Source organism: Mytilus trossulus, chromosome 10 (genome assembly GCF_036588685.1).
Source record: "Mytilus trossulus isolate FHL-02 chromosome 10, PNRI_Mtr1.1.1.hap1, whole genome shotgun sequence".
NCBI classification, from domain to species: domain Eukaryota; kingdom Metazoa; phylum Mollusca; class Bivalvia; order Mytilida; family Mytilidae; genus Mytilus; species Mytilus trossulus.
The window spans coordinates 31,400,341-31,410,487 of NC_086382.1; positions in this window are offsets into that span (position 1 = coordinate 31,400,341).

Here is a 10,147-nt window from a genome sequence, read left to right on the forward strand (position 1 = left end):
ACTCCAAAATGATGTTCTATTTTTCAGCCTGTCGTGTTCATGTCTTCGCTTCGATTTAAAAAGAGAAACATATGCTTCTTAAAGAGGTTTCAAAATATGTTTGAAGCCCTACCCAAGAACATCTATTTTTTTTCTCACACCAATTGATTGATTGATTGATTGATTGATTGGTTGATTGTGACTTTTGAGCTGAAATTTGTATATAAAACCTTAGAAATGCCGTCGTATTTTATTCGAACTATAAATATTTATCAATGCAAAATTCTGTGTGGAAGTAGAAATTAAAATCGAAGATTTGCATAAATAACATTTAACATAACTTAATTGACAATAATGAAGAAAACCTCCGAACATTATAATCCATCAAAATTTTTTTTTTAAATGCGTATACTCATAGTACTATCTAATGATGATGATGATGTGAGTTCTTAACGACATTGATCACGACTGCCTAAACAACCCTCGCACGGTCGGGTACTATGGTGCATCACAGTCTTTTGAATAAATAGCACAGGCACTTGTCTCAGAAAAAGTATTCCTATATACTTTATTATAATAAGGTATATATAGCAAAAAAAATTCTGGGACAAGTGCCTGTGATAAATAGACAAGTTACTTCATGCCCGTCAATCTCATTGATATATATCTTCGTTTGTCTATGGGTATTGCTTTTCCGGTAGTTATATTGATTTTAATCATAAAAAAATAGATTCCTAAATCTGTAAAACGTAATTTGTACTTTGTACTTACAATTTGTCATTGAATAAGGTCATGCTTTTCTCAGACTGTGTATACTGTGACGTCTTACCACTAAATGCGTTGGATGTGTCCAAGTTGATTCGTTTTTTTTCTGTGAGAGCATGCTTAATATATTATTTGTAATTGACCTTGAAATACTAGTATACCTTTCAACAAATACTTGTTTGTGCTGCGTGCCAATATTATGAATAAAGTTACTACCAATTGTTTGTCTTTTACAGTTTTTCTGATATTGTGCAGTAACATCACTATCATTAAGAATAGAGCCCATAAACAAGTATAACCTCACCGCATTCGTTATGTGTCTGTCCTAATTCAGGAACTTGTAATTCATTTGTAGTAAATTCTTATCTTTGGTTTATTTTCTTTTTTTTTCCTTTTCAGAAATCCGGTCGTTGAGTTATCGTTTGCATTGTTTCATATTTGATAACTTCGTGCACTTCCGTCAAAAGCGATGACTGCATGTTACAAACGCCAAAATAATTGTCAGAAAGGTCAACAAATTCTGTCTGACATGTTTTGAGTTCTGTTTTACACCTTCTGGTTTTGCATTTGTTCAACCCATTAATTGGTTTTGGCAATTATGCGGTTGGAACTTGGGGGCTTTTAAGGTTTTCCTTCAGTCGATTCTTTGACAATTCAGATGATGGGAAACTTTTATGGCATGAATCTGTACTCAATGGCACTCGTCAATATGATTAGCAGTTGACGAAAGTCGTTGCGGCCGTAAACATGTCTGGCAAATGACGTTGCGTAATCAAATTCTGTTGACGTTTCATTGTCTCTAAACGTTTATCTGTTCATTGATGGCCAGCAACAAATCTTGTCTACTTGTATCGTTGTCGGAAGGACAGTAAGACGAGTTTCTGAAGTCATACAGTATGGTTGTCGCACGTTTATGTTTTAATGTTTGCAGTATTTTCAAGGGGTAATTCAGTTTTTTGTTTTGTTTCTCAGTCTTGGCAAAATGGAGATGCAACTTTTTTAAACTGGTTTAATTGAGACAGAGGATTGAAAGAACTGTTTCACAAAGCAAAACAACTGAAACAATCTTTCATGGGTCCCAAATTTCGCTTTAAGAAATTCGTGCGACTTCAAAAATTCGGTACGTCAGATTTTGATTTTTTGTACAGAGAAAGAAGTATGATAAGCACGCAAAGAAGTTGTATGAAAATCAAACAAGATTTGGTAAAAAAAAATCAACAAAATGAGTGATGCGTTTCTAAAGTCGTTCAGTATATAAAGAAGAGGAAAAGAGAATTTCCAACGCATTTAGCCAAAAAAAACTGAACACGCCATGGGGGGAAATGACAAAATGACAAATAGACATACAAAAGTTTACAAAACATAACATAGAAAGAAATAAACTCATCATAGATACCAAACCCCATCTAAAATCAGAGGTGATCTCATGTGCTCCAGACTGGTAAGCAAATCATGTATGAGTTGTTCATTTGTTCTATTAAGATTTTTTTTTATGTTTGTAATATTGTATGCATATTACTAACACATACTAATAGATGTTGGATGGGTCCTGATTGAAATTTGTCGAGAGAGCATGATTTATCTGTTAGTTTTACAGCAAAATGCATACAGTGTGTAGATAAAGGTATTAGCTTTTGGTAAGCTTGCTTGCTTGCTAGCTAGCTGAACCGGGAAGCCATTATCATGTTATGTATACTACCCTCTTTTAAGAGTATAGACTAGTCCGACAAATAACCAATCTAGCTGTCTGTAGGAGTAGACTACTTCAAAAGGACGGTATTAGATGACCTTAATGACTTCATGGTTCAGATTACAAGTAAGCTAGCCAAAGATATTACCTACATACACAATACATTAAGCTGTAGTTGACTGTTAAAACTATATAGTCCATCAGCTGGTAGGGCAAAAATTCAGTTCTGTGTTACACCCCAGGGTACCGCAATTTTTTTGTATAAATATAAAGAGTAATATCTGAAGAATATTTTAAGAGGTGTTAGACTTTTGAAAAAGTGTCCAAAAGGGGTTAAAAGGGGACTTATTTCAGGGTATATGAAAAATTTTGTTTTGCACACTATTACAGAAAAATGTAAAAATAACCAAGTATTCAGTACTTTACTTTTTATTAAATGGAACACATCATATCTTATTAAAATGCAGGCTAATTTTTAATTATTTTTTAAATCGTACAGGACCAAGAAAAAAGGGGGAGGGTCAATTTCCATAAGTCATGATTTTGAATGAAAAGAAGCATACGTACTAATTTTCTTGATAAAATGTATATTGTTTCACATTGAAACATACAGCATAAAGTATATAAAGCCTGTTGAAGAAAAAAAAAATAAAAGATAAGAAACAAAAACAACGAGAATCAACGACAAACACAAACGTAAGCAACCAGAAATGCACTATTCTGTCACAAATTCATACATCACATTCATGAATTAACTCAAATATTAAAACACACAAAACTGTCAGAGTTTCTAAGTTTCTTTTTTTTTCTTTTTTAATTTAACAACCGCATCCCCACATGTTAAGGTCACACAGAAGGTCAATCGATAGAATCATCATCAGTTTGGTCACCTGCATCTACCGAATTATCATCTTTTCCATCATCTTCGTCGTCATCGTTAGCGATATCAACGATTTGATAATGCTTATATCTACAAGCTTTCGAGCATTAACATGCAGCTATCTGTTCAGTATAAACCTTGTTGAACACATGAACATCTTTTTTTGGCACAACCAGCTTTACACGAACAGCACATCAGAATTACTAAAGCATCTAACGCTGGTGGTTGGTCTAGCAAATTGATACTGATCATAGAGCTCTAAACAATCCAATCATAGTTGTTTGGCAGCAGACCAGTGTTGTGTTTAAGAGCAGATTTCCAAATCTTCGTCTGAAAGTTGGCTTGTTTAATGTGCTTGAACATTGCATCTTTTGCATTACAAAACGTTCTGATCTTTATTTATCGATATTTTTAATTTCGTAGCCATATATAGAACACGAAAACCTCTCGAGTGTTTTGACAACTTTTCGCCAACCTCATCCAAGGTTTCACCAAGATGGAATAGACCTTCTGAAAACTCCACATAACGTGTCAAAAAGCCGAATGCTTTGCTTTTTTTCTTTACCAGACAAAACACTTACTGAATCAGAACCTGTATTGGCGCGAAATCCTGGCAGTTTTCTACAAATATTCTCACCAAGTTTGCACACATTGATTGTACATTTAATAATCTGCATTTGGAGGATGTATATGTCAGACTTACAATGTTAGAATTGATATGCAACTGTAAAAATAGTAAGCCAATACTTCCACAACAGTGTCAGAAGGTTTAATAACAATGGAGTCGTAACCTTTGTCAGCTGCATGTTTTTGCATTTTATTAACAAACATTTTTTTATCGTCTTCTTCCTGTTTGATAATAAGCATAAACCATTTTACGCTATTTCATTTTCAACATATATTTTGTGGCACATACTTCCATGTGATACAAATAAATCAATACATTCAAGTGTAAATCCATAGGATGCTTTACTCTTTTAAAACAAAAGAATTCAACAAAAGCAACTTTGTTTCCCCCAACTAACAAAAAATTCTTCCATTCCCAAGAACACGATTGTAACTGATGGTTTAGAACTTATCGTAATGATTTGCCCTCCCAAGGACCTGTTGTTCTAATTTCGTTATGAATATTGTCCGATACTATTCAGTGACAAAATCAATGCGGGACCACTTTTTGAAACTAAAAGGATGGTTTTTAAAATGACATTTGCCAAATCGAAAAATGTGCTTGGTATCCTAGTAATTGTTTGAAAAACTGCCATGTCATCAAATATCCACATGCTTTCCTAAGGAATGAGCCTTTTTCAAAAAGACCACTCAGGACAGGTTTTAATTTTTCATTACATGTGTACAATCAATGTTTGCAAGAGACATTGGAAGAGGACCTAAACCAAACCGGAGAACCTATCGCATAACCAACTATCTTGTCTGGGCTTTGACAAGCAGGCGACATTTTTTTCATCTGCTCTCAATGTTTTGATGTTCTTATCAGCCATTAACTGCTTGCCTTTTATTTCCTTTTTTTTTTAAATGTAAGCAATGATTTTCTTTTGAGTGTTTTGAAGATATCGGTTGACATTTGAATAAGCCGTTCCGTAATGAAAATTTCTGAAGCAAATTTTCCCTTTTCATACGCATTAAGAAGGTCGCACATTAATTCCGAAGAAGCAACAGAACCCGAGAACAAGCCATTTTACTTCTCAGATGTTATAATGGAATTGGCCAGCCCTGCAGTGTCTGAAACAAAACATCTGATTCGTCTCGCTTCATTCGAGTTTTTCTGAGTTTTTTTGGGGCGGATGTTTCAGGGTAATCCATTCCTACCAAGTCTCGACATTTTAATGATATTGAAGCTCTTTCATGTGCATTTAGCAACCAACGTTTATCAGAATCTTTATTTAAACTGAAACCAACAAAGCCATTTTTTTTGTATCTCTAAGAAACCTTAGAGAGTAAAGGGCATACGATACAGTTACAGGGAAGGTAATGACGTTGCTAACGTAATTTGTTATTTTCGCGACGTCAAACTGTGACATATCGGGAAAAGTTGCATTTTCCGACTGATTTTTATCATTCAAACTGATTTAATTTGAAAACGAGTTCATGGACCCCTATTTTACAAAACGGCATTTGGTTTCATTTTGCAGGGAGATTATGTGACCCAAATTGTATATAACTGTAAATAGAGGATTTTTTTTAATTGTGATAAACTTGCAGTAAAAAAATACGTTTTTACCTCAATTCATGAACATTTGATAAATATGAGTCATTTCTGAATAAAAAAAAATGCATATTTTTAAAGATATTTATAAAATACAGAAATTACCGATTATTTAACAAAAAACAATTTGTTTTTATCTTTTGTAACACAAAAGTTATGTCTTTCTTTCGAAAAAGAAATTACGGCCACAAATCTGAATTTCGAGCAAATATACAAAATTTCTACCTCATTTTACGCAAAAAGTAGCACATGATGGTTTTTTTTTTATTACATATTTGATTTAATCAGGTAAAAAATAGCCTATATGCAAATTTTCATGAACTTGTAAATACAGGATCAAAATTGTATCGTATGCCCTTAATTAACAATATTAAGTCAATCACTTCATAGCTACAACACAAAATGTTATCAAGCACACCTTTATTGAGTTCGATAGAGCGCACCTTTTCTGAACGCTAACAAAATCAACTTAATTTGTATTTTGTTCATAAATATTTCGTTACACATTCACTTTATAAAATAATTTGTCTCACAAAAACATCATAAATCGACAATTAAATGTTTGTTTTCAGTTGCAAATTGATAAAGCTTATGTGTTAATACATTGTACATGTTGTATACTGAATCAAAGACGGTAATTTTGTCATTTCCGGTATTTCACGAGTATTTGCACGTACATATACTTTATTAAATAATTCATATTTTAGACGATATATAAATACTGCAAATGATTTAAACATTGCATAATGATTAATTCTCAAGTTTAATTAGCTAAAACGGGTAATTGTATAACGAATTTCTTTATGAAAGGTGAAAATATGCCTTAATCTGAACCCAAAAAAATCGGATTGTTTGTAATGAAAAAAACATTTGATTTTAAACAAAAAATCTTCCGAGTTACATTTAATATGATAAGTTTTGTATCTCTTTTAGTTGTTTAAACCTATACTTTATTTTTTTTTTAATCGCTTTATATTAAAAAAATTAATTACAAATTACTTAGTCATGATTGCTAAATGACGGGACCATTGGAAGGGACGTTTTTAATCCTCTTTTGGACACTTTTTTTTTAGTCTAACACCTTGTATTTTATCAACAAGATAATGAAGTTGAATTCTATGAAAAAAAAATCGCGGTACCCTGGGGTGTAACACAAACTCCTTAACTAGCGCGCTTTTGGGAACTAGCTGATGGACTAATACCTTTTTCGGCAACTTCTTGTACTCTTGGACCGGTACTTTGTGTCTATTGTCTCATGGTAGTTTTTTTTGTTGGTGCTTCGTGCCAATAATATATATCAAGTTATTTCAAACGTTATTTGGTGAGGTGCATGTTTTTCAGTTTTTCTGACGTTGTGCTACTACACCGCTAGGTGTCCCAGGTTAGAGGAGAGTTGAGCGCTCATAAAAATGGTTAACCTCGCCGCGTTCTGTATATATAATTATACATAGATATGAGAAGATGTGGTATGGGTGCCAATGAGACAACTCTCCATCACAATTTTAAAAGAAACCCATTATAGGTCAAAGTATGTCTTCAACACTAAACAGTAAGCTACCCCAAAAATGACCAGTTAACAAAACCATTTAAACGGGAAAACCAACGGTCTAATCTATATAATCATAATCTATATAAAAAACGAGAAACGGGAAATACTTTTTATTTGTAAAAATATTTTGTCAAAATACAGGCTGTTGTTTCCGTAGGTTGAATTGTTTCACATTTTGACATGTCAGGTTCTTTTTAATAGGCACCAGCCTTCACTCTTACCCTTATATTGACGTGTCTGCCCAAAGTCAGGAGTCTTTATTATTCCGCGGTAGTCGTTGAAGGCTGCATGTCATACATTTTATTTGTTTATTATTTGCCAAAACACAGGCTTTTGGTTTGCTAAGTTTGAATTGTTTTACATATTGCCATGTCTGGTCCTTCTATAGGTGACTATACGGTATGGACTTTGCTCGGTGTCAGCAAAGACCCGTCACGGTACAGTGATCTATATGGTGATAGAGTTGCTGACATCAATATTGTTTTTGGCTGACTGATGCATTTGTCTCATTGGCATTCACACCACGTTTCCTTATTCCCATATTATACGAACAGAATAAGCAGACATTGGCCGGGTTTTGTCATCCTTATATGAATATACCAACTATCATGATCAGCGTGGATAGCTAAACTTATCACATGGAACGGTTCCAATAACTCGAGCTAATTTAAATCAGCAATGGGTATGCTTTTCTACTGCTTTTGTCTCAGACTCTGTGACAATTATTACAACCACAGACATATGTCACTGAACACATTTATACAAACGATCTAAAGTCTTAACCGAGGTTTCGGCAAAAGCAGATAAACATTTTGTTTACTTTTTATTTTCTTATGATCTTTTTGAAAGCCTTTGACTAAGAACCGAGGTTTCGGCAAAAGCAGATAAACATTTTGTTTACTTTTCATTTTCTTATGATCTTTTTGAAAGCCTTTGACTCAGATATATATTAATAGAGAGAATCTGAAAACTATTTTTGGAAAAGTATTCAGTAACAAAAATCCGTTTATTCGGTATACATTTTACAAATTTAACAGGCGTTTTCGGAAATTTCATACTAAAATCAGACTTTATTCAAATTTCAGTCAATCAATTTTGTCAGTTTCCGTATGAAGAATCAGTATTGTTATATTTCAAATACAGTTACTTTTGACAAATTTTCCAGTTTCCGTTTTTAAAATGTGTATTAGGTCTCTAAGTTTTATCGCAAAATACAAGTTTCTGATCATGTTTTTAAACAATATACTGTTGACACAGGTAATGTATAATGATGGAAAATTGGATGTTAGAAAATGGAAAATAAAATAAAGTAAACTTAGATGAATAAACTAATAAATAAATAAAATTGATATGAATTTCATTGCAAAAGCTCCAAGACAAAGTATGTGACGTAAGATTAAGTTATAAAAAGTTTTGTCTTTTTGTAAATAATATAGTTAATCTCATTTTAGGGTTCCTTTGATCATAGCATTTATGTGACGTTGAAAAATAAACTAAATAAACTCATCATCTTTTAAAAGAATAAAAATGATTGTAATTTGCCGTAGGAAAATAACCATAAACTTTGTTTCTATTGTCCACTTAATAATTCTGTGAAGTAAGTAAAGACTTTAATAATCCTTTAATTGCTTTTACGTAACTAAATAAAATATATGTCAATCATATAAATCTATAACATTAAAAGAGAACAGTTGACCAATGAATAAATTCAAAATTGATGCTAAAATTTCATAGGTGAATAAAATAATTCCAATCAACTTGTGATGTTGGGGTTAAAAAGGGAAGACCGCAACCTCCCAACATCACATATCACACTTCAATGTAGATTGCTGTTTGGAATAAATAATTAAAACATCTGGGGCCGGTTTCACGAAGCTATCCTAAGACATGTCATAAGATATATCGTAGGACATGTCTTATGATCCTCTTAGGACTATCCTATGACATATCTCAGACCTCGTCTCGAAGCTGTCGTAGGATGATCTTAGCTAAGACATCTTAACCATGTCGTAAGTTCTTAAAATTTTCAAATATAAAAATTGATTTACGGAAAATTCATGTAAATGTAGTATGTCTTTACAATAAATTATACTGAATGTATTGTTTAATATAATGACATGAGTAGCAAAATTAATATAAAAAATAAATGTTATTTACATAGAATTATCTATAAATAATACACCAATATACATATGAAACTTTTAATACAAAAAAAAAAGAATATAAAATGATGACATTTTTTTGGTACAAGTGAGTTGATTTCAATTTCCACTGTATTGGTTATAAAACTTTTAAGGTTAAAGGATAAAATCATGCATTCTTGATGTCAATACATCGAATTTTCATTGTTTACAAATCATAATAATCCGTCAATCTGTAAAGATTACGTTATAAACAGGAAATGGAGAATAGATAATTAGATAATAATAAGATAAATAAGCAAAATTAATGTAAAAAATGAGTTCAATTTATATAAATGACTATCCTAAGACCATCATAAGACACCTCTCGTGTTGTCCTAACTTTATAACCATTTTTAAGAGATGTCCTAATTTAGGACCACTTTGTGAAATCCACTTAGGATTAAGATATGTCGTAAGACCATCCTAAGACACGTCTTAGTCCTAAGACAGCTTCGTGAAACTGGGCCCTGATTCATTGTATTTTATTCACCAGGTTTACTGTATGTAAATTGTTTAAGTGTAAACTATTTTCAATTGAATTTTAAAAGTAAGAATTTGACTTCTGCTTTAAGAACTTTGATATTTAAAACTTAACTTAAAATAATTAAAGATTTTCATTACCATATAATAAGTTAAAACAAAGATAATTTACATACTAAATAACTCAGTCCCAGAACTTGAAAATTGACAATCACTGATTTGTTTCGTTTATCACAGTCAATATTTGTCTTTACTTGTGTGTCTGTGAAAAGTTTATGTCACCTTTTCTTTCTTTTATGAATCAAAGAAAACGAAACTTGCAGAGGGGACTTATACTAGTCCCTGCTTACAAGTAATTTGTCTGTGAAATAATGATGAAGTTGCGCTCCATACATTTTTT